We start from the raw sequence: 21,659 nt of genomic DNA, 5'->3' as shown, positions 1-21,659 counted from the left end.
CTTAATTTTTAAAGGCAGGGTTTTTAACTGAAGAGCTTTAGCAGCACTTTGCCAGAAATATCTTCTAGATTTTCATTGCCACTTTGCACTGGTAAAACACTTGGAATGATTTCTTAATGTGTGTGATACCAAGATGGGCTGAAGCCCATTGCTTTAACCACAGACATTATAAAGTATTACTTAGTACCTTATACTTTTCCAATGCTGTATATCTTTGTTCTCACTAAAAAGTTGAAAGCAGAAGGAGACCACTGAGACAATTAGATGGGCTCCCATTGACTTCAGTGGCCTGTCATCAGGCCCAGAAAGGCTCAGTAGATAAGTAACAAGAGAAATGTAGTACAGTTTGTAAGGAAAGGTGTTGTATAAGCGTTTAACTCATGAACACCCTCCCTCTAGAGAGAAGAAAAATCTAAATGTACATTAATTTTTTATCCCATTTTAAGAACTCTTTCACAGCACAGATACAAATAAGAAAGAATGCTTCTGATTAATAATTAAAATGCCCATATTCATATGGACTACAAAGAAGATTTTGTGCAAAAAAGAAAAATCCATTAGCAAGTGGAAGTTCTAGTTCACAGAATGTCCTCTGTTCAGTGTAGTATTTAGATTGGGAGTAGTTAGATATATAATGAAGCACCAAATAAAAGTATTGATATTCAAATGGCAAAAGCTAGTCTTATTTCTGTAACCTGACTAACCACTGTAAATTGCTTGGAATGCCTTAAAAAAGAAAATGTGATTCTTAATTATTTTCAAATCTAAGTGTTGAAAGAACCCCCAAAATGCTGAATGTGATAAAAAACTTGTCAAGTATAAGAAATATGCTATATGAAGAATGTGATTATTACATTATAGGTGTGTTGGGGTGACATTGACTGGAACTCACCAAAGCCTTGCTACCATTCTCCTCCTCAGATGAACAGGAGAGAGAAAATGTATCAAAAAGCTCGTAGGTTGAGACAAGGACAGGGGGATTGCTCAGTGGTTATTTCACATGCAAAGCAGACTCAACTTGGTACAATTTGTTTAATTTATTACCAGAGTAGAATAACAAGAAATAAAAGATAAATCTTAAACAGCCACCTTTCCCCTACACACACCTGCTCAACCTCCCTCCACTCCCCTTCTTCCCAGGCTTAACTTCACACCCTAATTCTCTACCTCCTCTCCTCCATTGGAGCAGGGGAGATAGGGAATGAAGGTTGTGGTCAGTTAATCACATACTGTCTCTGGCACTCCTTCCTTCTCAGGAGTAGGACTCCTTACTCTCTTCCCCTGCTTCAGTGTGGTGTTCGTCCCATAGGAGATAGTCCTTCATGAACTTCTCCAGTGAGTCCTTCCCATGGCCTGCAGCTCTTCATGGGTTGCTTCAGTGTGGGTCCCATACGCAAGGTGCACTCCTTCAGGTACACACTGTTCCAGCGCGTGTCCCCCACAGTGGGATGCTACTCCTCCTCTCTCCACAGGGTCACAGGTCCTGCCAAGAGCTCGCTCCAGCATGGGCTTCCCATGGGGTCACAGCCTCCTTTGAACATCTACCTGCTCTGGCATGGGGTCCTCCATGGACTACAGGTGGATCTGTGCTCCATCATGAACCTCCAGGGGCTGCAGGAGCACAGCTGCCTCACCATGGGCTGCAGGGCAATCTCTGCTCTGGCACCTGGAACACCTCCTCCCCCTCCTTCTTCACTGACCTTGGTGTCTGCAGAGCTATTGCTCTCACATATTCTCACTCTTCTCTCTGACTGCAGTTTCTATTGCTCAGGTTTGTTTTTTTTCTCCCTTCTTAAATCTGTTATCCCAGAGGTGCTACCACCATTGTTGATAGTTCACCTGCCTTGGCCAGCCGCAGATCTTGGAGCCGGCTGGCATTGGCCCTGTTGGACATAGAGGAAGCTTCTGGCAGCTTCTCATAGACAGCACCCCTGTATCCCCTGCCACTACCAAAACCCAATACAAGAAGAAATATAACCTTTTTCAGTAATGGTCCAGTAATAATATTTCCCTTTTAAGTACAAGTTTGTGTTAATAGGCAAGGATAAAAAAAATTTGAGGTGCTGCACCTCTTGTTCAGCTTTATTAGTAGGTATTTGGTAGAATTCTCATTGAAGTGAACTGAATGTGTCACTAATACTTAACTGTGAACAGATTAAGATGTTCATGTTACAGTGGGAAAAAAACTCCTACAAAATGGACAAATGCATCACTGATTATCTCTTCTCTCCTTGCACGTACAAAGGCAAGACAAACACTTCATTCTTTAACTGTCATATTATAGGTTTCTTTCCAGTTTTCCTATGAATTTAAATGTTTCTTTTATCATGTGCCTTATATGGAAGTGAAGGGTACATATTTTATGAGACATTGCACGGAGAAAAATTTTGTTCACTCTACTTTTTTGCTTCCTTTATTTTACACTCTAGCTACTGTTTGCTAACACATTGTAATGCCACAACCTATTTTTGTTGATAATACTTCCATTTGAACTTAAACGTGAAAGATATGGTAATCATTTCCATATTAAGGGTTTTGAGCATTTTTTTTTTTTGGTGGGGGAGAGGAGAGTGATGGTTCTTTTTTTAGTGTCCAAAGCAGTGCTTAATGCTCTTTGTTTTCTTGGATGAAGAGAGTCAGTAGTTCTAAAATTGAGGATACATATTTGAATAAATCTTTGGGTTTGTCGGAGAGCCATTGTTTGAAATTCTTTGAAATTATTTTTTTCATTTTGCTGTTTCAATACTTACTCTTCATCTGTGTATGTAGAGACTCAGATATGTTCTTGTGGACAGCATCTTCAAAATAGAAATTTAGGGTTTTAAGGCTTACCTGTAACTGAAGAGTATATAAGATTTAAATATTTAAAGCTGGGTTGAATGAAGCCAGGTAGTAAAGTACTGGGAAATTCCAGGGTGTGATTCTGAATAACCATTACTCACTTGTAGCATCTTTATAAACCTCATCCTGTTTTGAGGAATAAGTGCTGTTCATCTTTATTCGGATTACTATTTCGAGACTATTTTTGCTGTCCCTGGTCTGACTCTGAAACATGTTTATGCCCTTGTATTGCTATGGTTGTTAAGTGAATGATAGCCAGTATTTACAAGTCTCTGGGTATTTGAATCTAGGAAGCAATATTAGTCGGATTCTCAAAAGTCACCTGAATTTTGACATTACTACACTTTTAAAAACATTTTCAAAATAAATGTTATTGTTTTTTAGTCCTAGAACATATTCGTCAGATAATTTATTTAGAACTATATTCTTCTATTCAACAATTTAAGAACAAAAGCCTCCACTGTCGCTCAAATCAATCAAAATATTGGGTTTAGGTTATACATTGTACATATGGAACGTGGCATGTAAAGCAGATGGTATGTAAAATTATGCATAGCATGTCTGGAGAGCCATACAATATCTAAATACAGTGCAACCGAACAAGGAAAGAATGTCACATGCAACTTAAAATATCAATCACTGGACTGTGGCTAGTCTCAACTGTGCTTTGTTTTTGTGTGTGTATATGCATGTGTGTGTGTGTGTGTGTGTGTTCAATTTTCTCTTACTGCAGTCAGGACATTTCCTTGATAATATGATCTTCCTTAGAAAAGCACGCAGACTGAAATGATATGCTACTAGCTAAATGAAATAAAGATGAATATACAAGAAAAACTAGTTTAGTTCATATGGGGTTCAGAACACAAATGCACGTAAATTAAACAAAAAGTAATGAGAACAGAACTTTCAATCTTTTAAGGAAAATATTTTAAGGGAAATGGCCAGACACCATTTATTACCAAGATTGGCTTTTTCTCTGTTATCTGTGCTCTTGGTTTGCCCAACCCAGCAATAGCACTTAACAGTACTTCTGTCCTGTTGCATAAATACTGTGTTAGCTCCACAATCTCTCTCTCTGAAGTATTACAAGTCTGTAAGCACAAAGTTTCTTCCTGAACAAACAAGCATTTCTGTGCATTGTTAACACAATCAGATGAAATGGTAATTGCAGAAAGATTCACATCAGCAAAACCCTTTAATAAATATTAGTCCTTAAGCATCTGTTGACCTCAAAGGGACCTAATCACATTTTGTTGAACAAAGATGCTTTCGTGATCAATGACCATGAAAAGTAATAATTTTCCCAAGTTTATTCAAGTGTTTAAATTCATGGTTATAAAATGTTTTTCCGCATTAGACAACTTCAAATTTAACTTCCAGGGGAAAAGATTTAAATATTTCTGCTTTTTTTTTTTTTAATGTTTTGTATACTTTAGAAGTACTGCAAGCTATTAACTGTTTTAAAAAGAGTTGCACAGCTGTGCTCTTTCATATTTCTAATCCAAAAGAACAAAGATAACATGTAAATGTTGAAGTTTATAGTGAAGGGCTACTACAAAATGAACTTTATATATAATCCCAGGAACTAACACTGCGCAAGGTAGACTTTAATAGCCAATTTTGTAAAATTCAGACATTTTTCAAGAAGTCAAACTGAAGGTATTCCCACATGTTTAAACTGTTGCATATCCCCAAACATGTTTAAAGCTTTTTAAGGTACCTGAGTTGATACAGCATGTTTCACACTAATAAATAAAAAAATAAATAAATAGATAATTCTTGTAGTTTTTGCACACCAATGCTCACAGTCCTTATGGATTGTATTTTTTGCAACAGTGTTGCTTAAAATACAGCTCTCTGTCTGGGGGATTAAAGTAACACATTTATCCTAATACATTACAGAACAGTGTTTATCAATTCATTTCTTTTTGGACATTAAAGAACTTTTATGCATTTAAATCACTGTAATACAATCTTGCATTATAATGGCTTGAACAATCTTGACTGCATACAGTTGCTGGAGTCTCCAAAGAACTGTCATAAGTAAAATTATTAGGCTGTATTATATCAAACACATATTCAGAGTCTATCAAGGGATGACAGGATTTTACATAACAGCACAAATTATTAAAAAATATCTGTGAATAAAAAAAATTATTTGTAAAAGGACTTAATAAACCAATTTATAATACACATATATGCACCCTTTTTCTTTGGAATTATGGAAATTAAATATTAATATTCATGATTAATCCTATGTAGAATTAAGTGGAAAGTGAAACAACAAATAAGGGATTTGTCCTCTACAACAGGTACTTAAGCTTGCTCAGCAGCATGTAAACTTTCTACACTAGCTGATGGACTTTCAACCTACATCAAAACCTTCCTCTGCAACCTGACATTGCTGCTATGATGACAGCATTAGAAAACTGGCATCTCATGGGAGACAAGTCAGTTTACATCAGTGGAAATGGATTTACACTGCATCCTGAATTCTGTGCAGACAGGTTTGTTTCTATTTTTCCTCTTACTATTATAGAAGGCATGACTTTTGCCGGATATACAGGCACAGCTGAGTTTGGTAAAACCCAGAATAAACCTAGCAACAAAGTTGGAAATGGTAGAGATATATGAAAAATATGATGTGTTTTGTTTTTTTTTTTTCAAGGAGCCAAAAAATGCACTCTTATGAAAGATCCTTAAGACAAAAGCAAAACATAAAATAAGTGCAACTGAGGTTAAAAATAAAATTATGAAATTTGAGTTACCTAACATGTTCTGGCCACAGGAGAAGTAACTAAAGCTGACATACCGATAGAACAGGAGCCTCAAAAGAAGACTAAAGCCAGAAAATAACCATTTCTTCTGTTGGAAATCCAGATGGCCCTAACAGATTTTGTGTGCGTTTGTATACACATTTATCTGTGTGTATACATGTGCATACATATTTTTTTTTCTTTTAATATCAAAAATCTGTGTAATGCTCTACTTTGTTACTGCCTGATTTCCTCACCCCAGCAGGGATTTGGTGGTTGTTCTTCCTGTATGACCATCAAGTTACAGAGGAAGATATGACAGCACAATAAATAGCTGAGAGTGGTTAAACTGTTTCCTGAAGGTAAAACAGCAGGGTCTAATGGTTCTCCTGCAGAATGTTTTGAACCCAAGGTTATAAATAATAGCCAGTGCTGTCAAAGTAAAAAAAAAAAAAAGTAGCCAAATCCTGAAAAGGAAGAAAACAAAATGAACCTGCATGTAAGTGTCTGAAGCCAGTGCTACATTATGTCCTGAAAAACATGAATCTGAAAGATATTTTGCCAGCTATAGGCTAGTGTCATCTGCAATCACAGTTAAGATCTTGCTGTTAAGACTTGAAAAAGCAACTATAGTCTTACTTTGGAGAAACAGGAAAGATTATCAGTGAATGTAATGTGAAGCTTTTAGGGAAATGGAAAATGACAGTAGAGCAGTGGAGTATTTATTGGAGCATTTTTAAAATACATTAAATAGATATAGCATTTTTTCATAACAACTTTTGATGCTGAAAAGACAGTTGACTGGAGTGAGTGAAGCTAACTTTGGCATGATGTCAGAAGTAAGATTTGGGGGAAAATATGTTGGACAATTTGGTGCTGTATGTCCTCACCTTCGTAAATGGCGTATAAGTATAAATAATGTCAGAGGTGGCAGCAAATCCTTTCTCTTTATAATTTCACATTCCTGCCTCTTGTAAAAGGATTAATCTCAAATGTAAAGTAAACCAGATTTGCAGTGGGAAAAAAGTCTGTCAGTGGAGAATCTATCAGTATAGTCAAACAATATGTCTTTATTTGTCTTTTGGTGGAAAATTACATCCCCGAGTGGTGATGCAGAATCTGTATAAAATAATCTATTCTAATCTTTTTGGCAAATAATTGTGCAAAAGAAAATATGACTGATAAGCTTTTTACCAACCACAGAGTTTTCACTCAGAGGAAAAGAAGATTTGAGGAGAATTAGTAAAAAATTTGTCCTAGGATTAGAAGTTCTCAGTTTGCATATGAAAAAAACCTGGTTACAACTGACTGCTAGCTATTCTTTCAGTATACTGTATTCAATCATCTGACTTAAGAATGAAGTTCACTTCTTTCAGGTATAGCCAAAAACATGGGCTTCAAAAAGCTGAACTGTGCAACTGCAGATAATGGAAACTCAGACCTTCATTCTGATGTGCCTAAAAACATGTCATTTCAGTTCCTTCAGGACTGTTCCCTGGCTACTAGTGAGGTAGATCTAGGTAAATATAAATCAAACAACTCTTTCTTCCCTTATATATTGGACCTACAGTATTGTAACTGCCTTTGTGTCCCTCCTGGTGGCTAGCAAAGGGACTATTTATGGTGCAGATACCTCAGAGTTTTTGTATACCTCCACCTTACACAACTTAATAGCAAGAAACAACAAAGTATGAATTTCCTGGCAGAAGCTTTACTTATGAGAATTATCCTTGAACAGAAATTATTTTCTTTAACAAAAATGGATTGAAAAGATTGATCTGGCATTCCGATTTGTCATTTTTCTTCTTCTCTAATAAAGCAAACTAGACATTTTTTGTTTGTTTGTTTCAGAAACAAATAACATATAAGTTTTTTACTGATGTGTGTATTTTATTTTTTATGCTATTTTTTTGTTTTTGTGGAAGCAAGAAAGAATTTCAATGAGGAAAAGAGGAGAAATAAGAAAAGGTGATAAAAATAGTTTCTAAATTTTCAAACCATTTTCTCTTTTACAAAAAGTAAATATACCTGATTAATGTCTCTTTATTATTCATCACCTTGAAAATATTCTGTATTAAATTAAAAAAAATCAATTTTTCTTAGGTCACTTCAGAATGGATCAAAACTTTTTACTCTAAAAATGTTTTCTTTGAAGATATTTCAGTCAGCTCTCAGGAAAAAACTTGTACCTGGTTGAAATTTCTTTGAAATTTAGATTTTTCAGACATATGAGTTTATTGAAAACAGAGCTGTCCGTAGAAAAGACATATTTTCATATATTTTTGTGCACTGTGATCATATATTAATTAAAAGATATATTTTCCATTTTTTCTTAATTTATAAGATGATTTTTTTGTAAAAATAAAAAATAAGAGATTGAAAGAAGTCCCCAGAATATTGACACAAGATTCTTGATTTATCCCAAATTAAAGATTTTTTCTTCCTAAAACTTTGAAGATTTTAAACTTCCTTTTGCAACTTCCAAAAAAGAATTTCAAAAGCTCCAGACATTTTTCCCGATGGGGAGAATACTTCTTGACCCATTTCAGAGCAGACACAACATTGGGTAGATCATGGTTTTAGTCTAATGGATAAAGTGGAAGTATTGGAAGTATTCCAGGTGCTTTCTTCCAAAGGTACTTGCTTCATGGAAGGTTGATTATTTTATTCCTAAATACATTGAGGAAGACATTAGGTGAGAAGAGAAAGAAAGAGGAAAGGAATTGTCTCTTTGCTATAGCAAAAGAAAGTAGTGACTGAGAAATCACGTGTGTCTTTTTAACAACATTAAGAGGGAAATCCCTTCTGACTGAACAATATATAGGCTCAGGAGGTAGAATTAAAATATAGGTAAAGACTTAGTGTGCAGCTCGAAAACAATCGAATTTTCTTAGTCCCGTTTTTCAGCACCTTAAGTTGAATATGTGTTGTTTATATGACTTGACATGGATCAGTAAGTAGTGCTTATGGACGAGACAGCTTGCCTCTAGACTCGGCTGTGTGATCAGCACCAGTGCACTGGGTCAATATGTAAAGCACAGCATGGAGAAACAGTGTAAATCCCCAGCATGGTGGTAGACAGAAGGTGGCCACTCACGTCTGTTTATCCCCCAGGGACACAAGAGAACAGATTTGTCAGGGTTTGTCTCTTTTATTCCAGTAATAATGAGAGATTAATTGGGAATGTTGACTGCTGGGAGAGTATTTGGGAATGTTTGTTGCTTACATGTTTGAGAGGTTTTTTCTATTACAGCTGCGTTTCTGCTCCTTGCCTATAATTTTCATAAGTAAATTGAACAATACAAGGCCTCCCTCTAGCCTGAAGGTCAGATAAGCGTGGCCACTTCCATATGGTTAAGTTCCCTTAGCCTCCCAAGCACAGGCTGCATCCAGTCTGTCCCTTGGGAGCAATCCCCAGGCTGGGCTAGTGCCCTAGCTGTGCCCAGGAAACCCTTGGGAGACAGCTAGTCAAGTAGCCAAGATCATGAAAGTGTCAGAGACTGCCCTGAGATTTTATGCTTTAGAAAAAAAAAATAGTTCCAGGGCATGAATCCATGCCCTACCACTATTTAATTCATTTCCATAGATGTAGTCCTAGTACTATTTAGGTCAGTGTGGTTCCAAACACATAGACATTGTTTATTTACTTTTCTTTTTAGGAATGAACTTAACTCATTTAAGTGGTGCTACTACAGCCCAGCATGACATTTTTGCAAATAGTGAACAGGGGGCTTAATGTTTGTTTGTAACAGTCATTAACTGTGGTATATGCAATAATATTCTGAAAGCAGTGGAAGATTTGAATGTGGTAAAATGTTTCAGGAAATGGTGTTCTGCATTATTTATAGTTACATTTCTTATAATGTTGGGTTTCATTTTATACAGAAATTGCTGTTATAGGAAAGCTATTATCCATTTACAGTGCATTTGTTATCAGAAATTTATAAAGTATTGAAAAATCTATTTTTTCAGAGGTACAAAAAAGGGAGGGTACAAGCACTTCTTTTCAAAGCGTAGTGGGTTGACCCGGACCGGATACCAGGTACCCACTAAAGCTGCTCTCTTACTCTCCCTCTGCAACTGGACAGAGTAGAGAGAAAAAAAAGGAGCTAAGAATTCATGAGCAGAGATAAGAGCTGGGAGAGGTCAGTTACTGATTACCTTCATGGGCAAAACAAGACTCAAAGTGGGGATAGTACTTACATTTATTATTAACAGGATAAGAGCCAAAGAGTGAGAAATAAAATAGTCTTAAAAAACACCCTCCCCACACCCCTCCTTCCTTCCATGTTCTCCCTCCTCCCCCTCAGCGGTACAGGGAGACAGGGAATGGGGGTTATGGTCAGTTGTTGTTTCTGCCACTGCTCAGAGAGAGGAGTCCTTCCCCTGCTCCCATGGGGTTCCTCCCATGGGAGACAGTCCTTGATGGACCTCTCCAGTGTGAGTCCGTCCCTTGGGCAGCAGTTCTTCCCAAACTGCTGTTCCGTGGGTCACTCCTCCATGGGGTGCAGTGCTTCACAAATGAACTGTACTGACGTGGGTCCCCCACAGGCTCTGCAAGTCCTACTTGGGAAAAACCTACTCCAGCATGGGCTTCCCTCTCCACAGGCTGCAGGTCTCTGGCAGGACCCTGCTCCATCCTGGGCCTCCCATGGGGTCACAGCTTCTTTCATTCATCCACCTGCTCCAGCATGGGCTCCTCCATGGGCTTCAGGTGGGTCTCTGCACCCCAATGGTCCTCCATGTGCTGCAGGGGCACGGCGGCTCCACCATGGTCTGCACCATGGGCTGCAGGAGCCTCAGCTCCAGTACCTGGAGCACTCTTCCCCCTCCTTCTTCACTGACCTTGGTGCCTAGGTTGTTATTCCCATGTTCTTGCTCCGCTCTTCCCTGGTTGAAATTTCTTCTGCGCAACAATCTTTTGTTCTTAAATATGTTGTCACAGAGGCATTACTATTGCTCCTAATTGGCTTGGCCTTGGCCAGCGGCAGGAAGTCCATCCTGGAGCCAGCTGGCATTGGCCCCCTGGGACAGGGGAAGCTTCTAGCAGCTTCTAACAGAAGCCACCCTTGTAGCCCCCCCAATACCAAAACCCAGCCACAGAAACCCACTGCATTACTAATTTTTGCTGAGAATGCAAATGGAGATAAAAATATTTATTTGCTAGAATATTGAGTTTTCTGTGTGTCAGAAAAAAAAAAAGACAAAACTTTTAGAGTGTGGTCTCAGAAATCAAACTCCTTTCTGCTTTAAAATACAGACTTTTTAGCTAACTGAAAATTATGTTTACACAGGATAGTTGGATACAGTTCTAATAAGTAATTGTATGATTGTGGACTAATTGCATAAGAAAAACAATATTTAATTTAGTTGTGGGGGGAAAATACATTTAATTTATAGCAATTCTTATCTTAAGATATGAATTTTTTATTTCTCGGTATTTAGCATCACTGCATCTTTTGCAACATCTACTCATCTTAGTATGATGTAGTTAGTAGAAAAGTCATCTTTTCTACTCTTTCTTCATCTTTTATTGGTGAGCTTTTTCAAGGTTTTATATTCTCACTGTTGCAGGATAGCACAATTTCAAAAATAGCGACTATTAATCTGGTTGTGGGTAAATTGAAATGTTACCTAGAAGAGATTCTACATCTCATCATAATCCTTCAATACCAGTTTTGTGGTTCATGGGTTGTATATGTAAATTGCAGTACTCTTGAGGGAAAGATAACTACCAGAGAGCTAATAATTTCTCACCAATGGTAAAATAATTGCCTCCAAATGCTGTGACCCCAAGTGTGTGGTAAGACTGAATCTAAGGGGGAAAGTAATGAGGTGCCAGTGCCTTCTCTTAACATTGCTTTCAATTTGGGCTCCAGCAAGCTGCATTTATTTATTACTTTTGGAGGCTTCAAATTGGGAGAAATATCAAATCTAAATTTTTTAGCCATTTCTTTCTCTAAGTGATGCCTTTAGAATATCTCTCAAGGGAGTTTCAAGGAGTCTGATTTAACTATAGCATAAGCACATATATAATGAACTTGATGAACCCAACCTAAAGAAAAAAGGATCTGAATCTGATAAATTGGCAATAGTCAAATATCAGTTTTATTATTCAGTAGGAGCTATTTGGCTTGATCAACAAAGTGAAGATTTTTTTAGAAAATTGAAACTTAATGAAGCATACCAGGATTTTTAGCTTAGCTTTGCTTTGGAAGTTGAGGTGATATGTCACTTACTTTGCTTTAGTGAAATCACTGAGTTCCCTAAAATTCTTCATGCTTGGAAAATTACGTCCAGATGTAACTCCACAAATATATTTAGAAACAATAGGGTAGTAACGGATATTGAAAAATCCCTGGTAAAAATTTGAGAAACATACTGTATGATTATTCATGATATATATCTGCATATTGATTTTTACTTTATTCTTAAATATATATTGTACATACTCTTACCTAAATATAAATGCATTTTTTCAGTTGGTATAGCATCTAATGATTAAGGAGACCTGAGTGTGTTCTAAAAAGTTTAACTTATTTATCAGCGATACTTAAAAAGGAATAGTTAAGTAAGTAGATCTAAAGCTGGCCTGGAGCTTCTTTGGTGTGTGTCTGAAGCATGTCTTCTATCTACAACTGTAATTCATGATTTAAAGAGCATCCTGCTCCTTGTATCCTGCTGTAACGCCTCTAGTGCCTCTGCCTTTATCTTCAGTTTTGTCTGCAGGGATGGTAGCTCTCAGTTGGTGAATACAAGTCATGCAGTCCAGAAGACAACAAATTCATATCACACAGTAGCTAACGGATAGCGAACTAGTAGCCAGTCTCAAATCTGGGTCAGACACAGAATGTACCACAAGTCAGATTTCTTGAGGTGTCTTTCTTTTGAAGATGAGGCTTTTTCACTCAGCCTGTTTCTTGGGAAAAGCTCCACAATTTTGATCCAGCTCTGCAAATCACTTTGCAGGCTGCCTCAGTATCAAAACATCGTAATTTGTGGCAATAAATTGCCTATTAAATATTTCAGTCTATTTTATAAAGGTACTTTGAACAGATGTTAGGCTGAGACGTTCAGGGAGAAAGATCATGACACATTTGGTGACAATGTGGTATTAATGCCAATAGCTTCCTATAAACTGTGAAAAAACAGATGTTACTCTGGACAAAACTGTACCTTCCTCTTGACTATTTTCAGCAGGGGGCAGGCCTGACTCTGACCCCACTCCCCAGGCTAACCTTGAAGCTGCTCTAACTGTGATGGAGACCTCTCTATTAGCCTGGTCCTGCAACTGTTTGACACATGCTTCAAAATTGTCCTAGCCTGACTGTTTCAGCTGCCACCTCCAGTGTGATACTGTCTGCTTAAAACTCAAAGTAAAACTCTGTCATACATATATTTAGTGCAGTATGGTTCTTAAAAAGCATTTTAATCTGCTGGCATTTTAGTTTGTAGGCCTCTGGGGTCAGGTTGAAAAATTACACTAATGCTGAACTTACTCTGATATTCTGGGCAGCCCTCTGAATTTTAAATAACTATCCTCAGAAGGCTAGCCTTTTCAAAAATTATCTTAAAGACTGCATACAGAATATTGAGCTCAGTTCAGTTAACAGTACACTGATATGCAGGCTGAAATTTATAAAAATGAAGGGTAAGAATCTCTGAATTTATAGATACCAGCAGTTATTTTAGTTTTCATTATCTGAGTATCTGGTCCTACAGTGCTAACTCTGTGAGTTCTGTGTTAGTGTAATTGTTAATATTTGCATATGAATTAACTGTTCTGCATTGTTGGTTTTGTAGTGGACTGCCTATTCAAACATGTAGGATTATTTTGAAACCTATAAAGGAAATGATCCTTTTATAATCTGGAAGTAGGCAAGGTGAAAGACACAGGTCTGTTTTTCCAACCAGTAATATTCCTTAATACATTCTCTTACATGCATATAAAGAAAAAATAAGATTACTGCCTCTTTGTCTTTAGAAAGATTTATGTAAGTATTTCTTATTTAGCTTATTACTGTTACTTTTCCCAATGATCGACTTGTATTGTTACTGATTCTCATCATGTAGTGATCTTCATGCCCCCCAGCCTGTGTTTCACAGCTTCTTCTTCTGCTGTGGCCTCTCCTACTGCAAAATTGAATCTGATGTTACTTGCTTGTCCAGCTCAACTTATTGGGCTTCTCCTCTGGTCCTCTACCACCTACCTCCTCTGATCTGACCGTACCCTCAGACTCTTTCCAAACCGCAGATGCAGTGGGCATCCAGCCATGGAATGGGACCAGATTTTGGGCACAAAATAAACCCCACTGCTTCCAGGCAGAGACTGAAACCCGTTAACCATCTGTTCTGCCTGATCATTAGGGACAAAGGCTACCCAGAGGTAGTTTTTAACAAGGCCTCGAGCAAGTGTACCTTTCCAATTTATCTGAACCACCTCTTACTTTCAGTTTTAGGGACATGATAAGCATTCTATGTTCTCTGTATTGAAATCAGATTTTGAAAAGCTGAAAACAGTTCCTAATTCACAGCACATCTTACTCAGCTTGACTGGAGCTGTTCTCCTTTGGGAGGAGGTCTTTCTGAGCCAGAGGGAAAGGAAGTATGAGCTCAATATATTCCTTGTTCTACCAGCTGCCATCAAATATATTCATCTTCCCTTTGAGGAACTGTGAGTCCAGATCCATTCAGACTGTGCACCCTGATGAGACAGAGTGTCATCTTCCATGATAGGTGATGAGGCTGTGGTTCCAATCTTTTTTTTTTTTTTTTGTCACATCTAATGAAGAATGCCAAAACAGATGTGTTTCACTATTGTACTTCCAGGAGCAGAATGAAGTAAAAAGCCTAGGATGGCAGCTACAGTGAAATCTTGCAGCATGCTCTGTATCTGGACTGTGAGAAAAAGAGATTCTTTGGCTGCCTGGACAAGTCACAGTCTTTTCTGAATGCCCCAGCAGGCTCTAGGAAGAAGGTTTAGCAACTTCTCATCTACCTTGTGTTAGAAAAGGCTTATTAGCTCTGCCATGTGTCCAGTCTTTTGCTAGTTAGCAAAGAGTTTCTAGAATGCTTCTTTGGTGCCTTTTAAGATCGTGTATCTTATTTTTAGATTAACAGCAAACTGCCTGAAAGTGATATCTGTAAGCTATTCTCTCTGGGACTGAATGGCTGCTTTTGTGTTAGATATGTGATGCATAACACACCAGTTCTGCTTTTTGAGTAGAAGGAGGGCAGAGTTTGCTTCAGAGTGTTTATTTTATCCTTGCCCTAGTCTAAAAATCATTGCCTCCATATGAACTGGGTGATTTTCTGGTTGTTAGTTGAGGTAGACAATGGTTCTGATTCTCTGCAGGAGCCTTTTGGTACAAGTATGTTCCAAATAATACAAAGAAGAAAGTAATGATAATGCTTTATATTATTTACAAAACAAACCAGAAGGAAATAATCTACAAATAAACTATTATTTAGTAAATAAATTGTTAGTGTCTATAAGCTTACAGTTGTATAGAAGATTTAAAGATATATCACGAAATCCCTATGTCTTTTGATGCTCAGATTCCTCTTTCAAAAGTTTTGGTTGGAGTCCTTATGAGGATGGTCCTGTTTTCAAATTATTCTGCTTGATTAGTAGCCCATTTCCTCATTTGGGGATATCTTTGCTGAAAAAGAAAAAAAAAATCAAATTGTAATTTCATTGCCTTTTGCTTCCTCTTGGTAAATGCACATAGAGTTATTCCTCTTTTTGTGAACTGCAATTGTGATTGTTATCCAACAGATTCAGGTCTTGAGTAATAGAATACTGTATTACTTGCTTTCATAATGCTAGTGATCCATCTCAAGTTTTCATTTATATGAAGAATGACCTATGCTTTCTTATGCTTTCCTCTCTCCCAGAATTCAGCTCTGAATTTCAATGTCAAAATATCTATGCAAAAATAATCTACTTGAGCATGTATCATTCTTAGCAGCATCACACTTTCACCTTTTCAAAATTAGATGACAAATTAATAAATTGGTGTTTGTTCCAATCATAGTGGAAAACTGTGGCTACTTAACAGCCTCGTGCTCTCCCTGTAATTGAAATTTGCAAATATTGATGAGATTATACCACTGTTCTGTCAATAAATATTATCAACTGAGTTCATTTGTGTGGAGTCCTTGGGATTGCTGCAGAATGATTTTGTATTGTCACTCTAAAGATTTCATAATAAACCTAACAGATTATGACTACCTTTTTTAATTAACTCAAGTCCTCTCAAACTTTATATCATATGTCATGAGTTTAAAGCATGCAGCTCTCGCACATGCAAGCAGACAGGGAGAATGCACACTGATGTGACTCTTGCTTATGAAGAGTTACAACTATTTGGAGCCTTGCAGTTGCACCCTTAGCTGAATGAACTGAATGACAGATAATCTAGATCTATCCCAGGTGTAACTTGTTCCTGAATGAATATATATCTCTCCTGGGCAGAAAACATCCATGACTGTCTCTGTGAGACACTGGCCAAAGTTCCTACCTCGTTCTTATGTGTCAGCTTTGCAATAAAAAGTGACCCTGTAATTAACAAACTCCTTAGTTGCTCATGCAAAGCTGCTGGAACAAGATAAATCCTTTTGCATAGGACCTGGCATAGCCAAAGCAAAATGTTTGTATGTACACAGAGAACAGGAACAGTGTATGTGATAGCATCACTTGGTGACACCTGCCATACAAATATCATCATTGAGGCACTTCTAACTACCTTAGTTATGTTTAATAACTGTGAGGAGTCAACATGAGGTTTTGAAGGGCTTACAAATTTCTGAAAACGTCCCTGAACTGAAATTTCCATGATCAGCCTCTTGCTGTAGGTACCTGGAAAGTTCAAAGAAAATGGGTTTGCTTTTTAATTCTAAAGAAAAACTCCACAATTGTGTTAATCATTAAAAAGCAATATATTTGAATATTTTCAATGCCTGTTAAAACTGAAACTTCCAGAGCTGAATAACTAAAAAAGTTAAATCCAAACCCATCACCCAAATATATTTGGTCATGCCTGTGACATTTGACCAAGCTCCAGCTTTTCAAAAAGTATATAGTGAAAAGATTGTTTTCTAAGTTTATAAATAAATGTAGCTCTCTTTATATTTTTGCAATTATTTGGAATATACTGAGCATTCAAAGGAATGAAAGAGATCTCTTGTCCTCTGTATTTGGCATGAAGGGTGTCCTAATGCACATTTTCACCTTTTCATTGAAGAAGAATGTGTCCTGTGGATTACTTACAGAAAATGGAAGAGTCTATATCTGAGATAGGCAGTCAAATGACCTTGTATAGGACACAGTCAGCATATTTGAAACTAAGAAATCCTTTTTTCTCTTGTTACCTTCATGTTTTTCTTTAAAGCATCACTAGATAACCTTGGAAAAATCCTACTAAAAGTACAACTAGTGAAGAAGACTTAAGCTGGCATTGTGCAAAAAATGTAAACTTAGTAAAAATAACTTATTGCAAGTATTACCTCCAAATTTTCTGTGCTCTATGTTTTGAGAAAGGCCAGACTAAATTATCATATTTTTCCTCCTAACCTTAAAATCTGTGTCAGCACGTTTTACTTTTTATTGGAACCTGGCACTGGCATTTCTCTGGTAGTTTTCTGAAGGTTCTATCTTTTATTTTTAAATAAAAGTAGAGGATTGGGGTGGGGAGTTAGGATAGGGGAATATACATGTGGTGGAGGGGATAAAGGTGGAAGGGGATAAAGGGGAGATGGAAGCATAAATCTCTAACTGTAACCATGACAAACAAAACAAAGTTTAGATTTTGTCTTTTTTTTTTTTTTGAGAAAGTGATTGGCACTTGAATTTTACTACTTGACATAGTCTAATTTTAGGTGTGAATAGTCATATTGCAAACCTCTTTGTATGTATACTGAACCTGAATTCACCTGTATGATGTGCAAGGATTCTGGCTCCATTTCTTACTGCCTGAACCTTGTTACAAAACTAAGCCATCTTATTTATTTCCAGTCAATTGAGAAAAACGTTTCTCTGCTATAAGAGACTTTCTGAAGAAATATGAACTGAAAATAATTTAAAAAAGGAAAAATTCCAAGAATAATCAGTATCCCATCATTCAAATAATTTTCCTAGTGATAGAAATTCATAAAATTATGGCATGACTTGCGGTATCATCTCTGAATTTCTTTCATATCCATGATATTTCTCTGGAATGCTCACTTAATTTTCCAAAACTAGATCTATGTTTAAAAAGTATATTACCTGAGAAATTATTATTTTTTTCAGAGAAATAAGTATGTTGTTAATAATAAAATATATAAAAAATATTGCAGAAGTTATTACAGTTGATTTCTCTGCCCTATTCCATAACCTCTTTTTTTTTATAAGCTTTATATTTTAGTTTAATTATTCCATTGATTATCAAATCCTTTTACAATGTTCACTCCAGTGTATGAACAGGGGGAAGGAGGAAACTTTCTTAACTTATAAAAATATTTACTCTTTTTTTTTTTAATTGATCATGTATTCAGAACATTATCACATCCATGATTTTCATAGGAGCATGTCCATTGGCTCTGCCAGTGTGAACATCCTTAGATGAGATTAAATGCTTAGTCTCATATTTCAGTCTTTTCCTTCTTTTACACATATAAACCAATTTGTATACAGGCATGTACTATATTTCAACAGACACAGAATTTTGGAATGATGTTGCATTATTTCTACTCCAATTTTTAATACTAATTTTAAAAATACAAGTATTTTTAAGTATTTCCAGTGTATAAATTGGAATAAAAATTTTTAGATTTTTCTGTCAAAACTCATTACTCAGGACATTCACGTAGAAAGTACATTGGAGCAAATTAGGTTTTCATCTAGCTGAGTTATTGAATTTATTTTCTTTCCTTTTACATGTCTGTGCGTTTTTGTTTTTCAAAATGTGGTATTCACAACTACTTATAAGGAGACATAAGATACCTAATTGGATGTAAAGTGTCCAAATACTCAGTAAAAAAGGGCACTACTCCACTAGTAAGAGGGAGATTTCTGTACTAGAAATGGCCAACAGCTTCTGTCACTTTAATATGATTGAAACCACAGACTTCTCTCTGATAAGACAGACAGTATTTCATAAAACTCTTTCATCTATTAGCTTTCACACCTGCCAGTTGAACATGTGACCAGTAACTAGAACAAATTATTTTTACTGGAAATTATGTCCTAATTAAACCAAGTTATAATGATTTCTGAAATAAAGAACACAAGCATGAAAAAAGATTTTAAAGAAAAACATGGGACACCCTCCCCCCGCCCGCAAATTTTACCATGTCCACCCTAAGGATTCTTCAAGAATTTCCTGCATCTAAAATAAGAGAACTGTCTGTTTACCTTTTCTAACAAAGTTAGTCACTCACAGAATTGGCTTATTACAGTGCGGGTAAATAAGAGAATGCTGCAGGTCCCCTTCCCACTCTGGTAAGAGAGGCATGGTCCCATCATCAGAACATTGCTCTTACTAAACATAAAACCTCTGCCTTGCTTTTGGAAGACCTTGAAATCTAAAGATTTAGTCTATCATATGAACAGTTAATCACGGCTTCTGCAGCATCAATGACAGTAACTCTATGTATAAGTAAAATCTAGGGCAAGATGTATAGGTTTCTTTATAAGGTTTTGGGATAATCTGATCCTGTATTAAGTTTTGAAGTCTGACTACATTGAAAAGTGAAGTGTGTGGGGGGGAGTATAACTACAATAATGTTTATATTCATAATTCAGAGGTGTGTTCTGAAGTACCTTCGTGCCTCTTGTCACACTTGAGAATGGTGTATGGAACAAAGCATGACTGAGCGGTAAGCCATGCCTGTGCTCACTGTCCTTAAGGATTATAGCAAAAAAAAGTATCCATATGAAGACAGACGTTTTCCAACAACACGCTGTATGAATCATTTCTTACTTGTTTCTTTCTTCTCAAACCTGCTAGTTCATATGTGCTTGCACAGCGTCTAAACCCTCAGGTGCCCAAAGTGTGCTCCCATCCCCTCTGCCCAACCTTGCAGAGCAGCAGGATGACCCCCACAGCTAGGGGAGGAGGATGTTCTTCATCTGCACAGAAACATTTGTGGTCATGTGGGGAAGACCTGGGGTGGACACCCTTCTCTGTGGCATAAACATGAACATGTGTAGTCAAGAAAAAGAGTTGAAAGGCTTTGAGGATGCCAGAAAAAGGGCAGGGTGTCATCTCAAAGGAAAAGGCGGTGATTCTTTTGGTTCAAAATAGCTTGTATGGCTAGGTGGACCTGTAGGTGCCAACTGACTAAGCATAATCTACCAAGCAGAGTTTGAGGCTGGACTGAAAGAGAGACAGAGGAAAAGAAATCAATCTTCTAGTTATGGCTGCATTATATTTGCTACTTTCTCAAGAGAACTTGTGGCAAAGGAGGGAGTTTTAATGTACAACCAGCCAGTAAACCTAGCTTGAGACTGTAATATCCCCAATACCAGTAACTAAACTGTGATGATGGACCTCTCTCTGACCATTGCACGTGGTGTCTGTGATTTGAGATAGGTTCCACCTCTGGTGAAAACATATGAAGACAGCAGGCTCCCTGTGGTGGTGGCTCTCCCTTATGTGATCTGGTGTGTGATGTGAGCTGGGCTCCCAGCATGACTGCAGTGTAGGCATCCCTTTGAGATTCTTAGGTAGGACAAATTTTCAACAGCTGCCTTAGTAGCTAATTAGCCCTATCCAGGCTTTGATATTTGGTTCAGTCACTACATGATGAAAAGTCTTATTTACATATTTTCCACCTGTTGCTTGTTTTTCTACCATCCTAGGATTTCTGAAAGTGTAATATAGTGCCAAGCTTTCCCAGAGTGATAATGTCTTTGAATCAGTACTATTTGAAGGACTCCAATTTTATACTATTAAGACTCAAACCAGATGACTCCTAATTTTTGTTTTTTTTTAACGGTATTACATTTTCATCTTGCTTGTTCTTGAGTTTTCTTTACAGGGAGGAATTCAGTGCAATAGGAAAAGAAATAAAAGTACATTATCCTGATGGAAGTGACTTTTCTCTTTCTATTGACATTAAATACAAACATGAGATATTCCATATTTCTTTGTTCTTTGTTAAAAAAAAGGGGGGGGGAATAAAAGGACTAGGAAACAATGTGTTTCTTATTCTTTTGATGTCATTTTTACTAAGTTATTAATCTGAGGTCTTAAACTCAGAGAAAGGTCATGATGGCCAATGATCCAGTTGTGTCCTTCCTTGATTTGCAGAACTTTGTACTTAAATTTCTTTTGCACATCTATAACCCTTCTGCATTTGTACACAAGTAACTAATATTTCTGCAAAATCTTGATAGAAGCGGGAAAAGAGAAAAAAATTGCTTTTGTCATGTGTTAAAGTACTCTAAAATAATCCAAAACCAAACCATCCCCACAATGAGGCGTTTTCTTATAGTCAGCTACATAGTGTGTGACTCTCACGTGACAGTGGGCTATCACTTACCACAGAAGCTTAACTCCCCATACGTTAAGAAATAAAAATGAATAAAATATGCTTTCTTTCCTTTTCTGGCTTTCTTCACCCACTGTAATAATTGCTGGACTATTTTTCTTCCTGTACTGACTGCAAACAGGGCTGATGATTATGTCACTGAGAAGGAATTAAATCCCCGCTTGTCCCTACAGATGAATGCTGGATCTTCATCATTTTGCATGTTTCTGCACAGTACATGGTGTCATATGCCACTGCTCCTATGACTGACTGCAGCCTGCAAAGTGACTGTCAACATTTTGTTGTTGACATTCTCACTCTTTCTGGTATGGAAAGCTCCATTTAGCTCCACTTAAGCTAGGGGAGCTGATAATTTTTTGCTGCTCAGAAGCTAGTGATGAAAAATCTGCTCCTGGCCAAATATTGAGGGCAGACCTAACTGCAGAGCAGCACATGTCAGATAGCCCTACACCATGGAATAACTTCTCTCTCCAACCAGGACAGGCACATTTTCAGCTGACTAGACCCATAAAGTCATCTGCTCTG

The 21,659-nt window shown here is 37.1% G+C and overlaps 1 protein-coding gene across 3 annotated transcripts in view; it reads left to right on the top strand.

Annotated features, from left to right (window-relative positions):
* Positions 1 to 21,659, top strand: part of HS3ST5 (heparan sulfate-glucosamine 3-sulfotransferase 5) — a 192,909-nt gene that overhangs the window by 1,385 nt on the left and 169,865 nt on the right. The window contains exon 1 of one of the 3 annotated variants that reach the window (XM_017830371.1): positions 5,236 to 5,348. The exons of the other annotated variants lie outside the window; for them this stretch is intronic. The gene's annotated coding sequence lies outside the window, so the exon portion shown is untranslated. Of the gene's footprint in view, positions 1 to 5,235; positions 5,349 to 21,659 lie in introns of those variants that run through there. 3 annotated transcript variants of the gene reach the window in all.

This window comes from Lepidothrix coronata, unplaced genomic scaffold, assembly GCF_001604755.1.
Source record: "Lepidothrix coronata isolate B3197 unplaced genomic scaffold, Lepidothrix_coronata-1.0 Scaffold5, whole genome shotgun sequence".
In the NCBI taxonomy this organism is placed as follows: Eukaryota; Metazoa; Chordata; class Aves; order Passeriformes; family Pipridae; genus Lepidothrix; species Lepidothrix coronata.
This window is presented reverse-complemented; position numbering and strand designations above follow the sequence as displayed.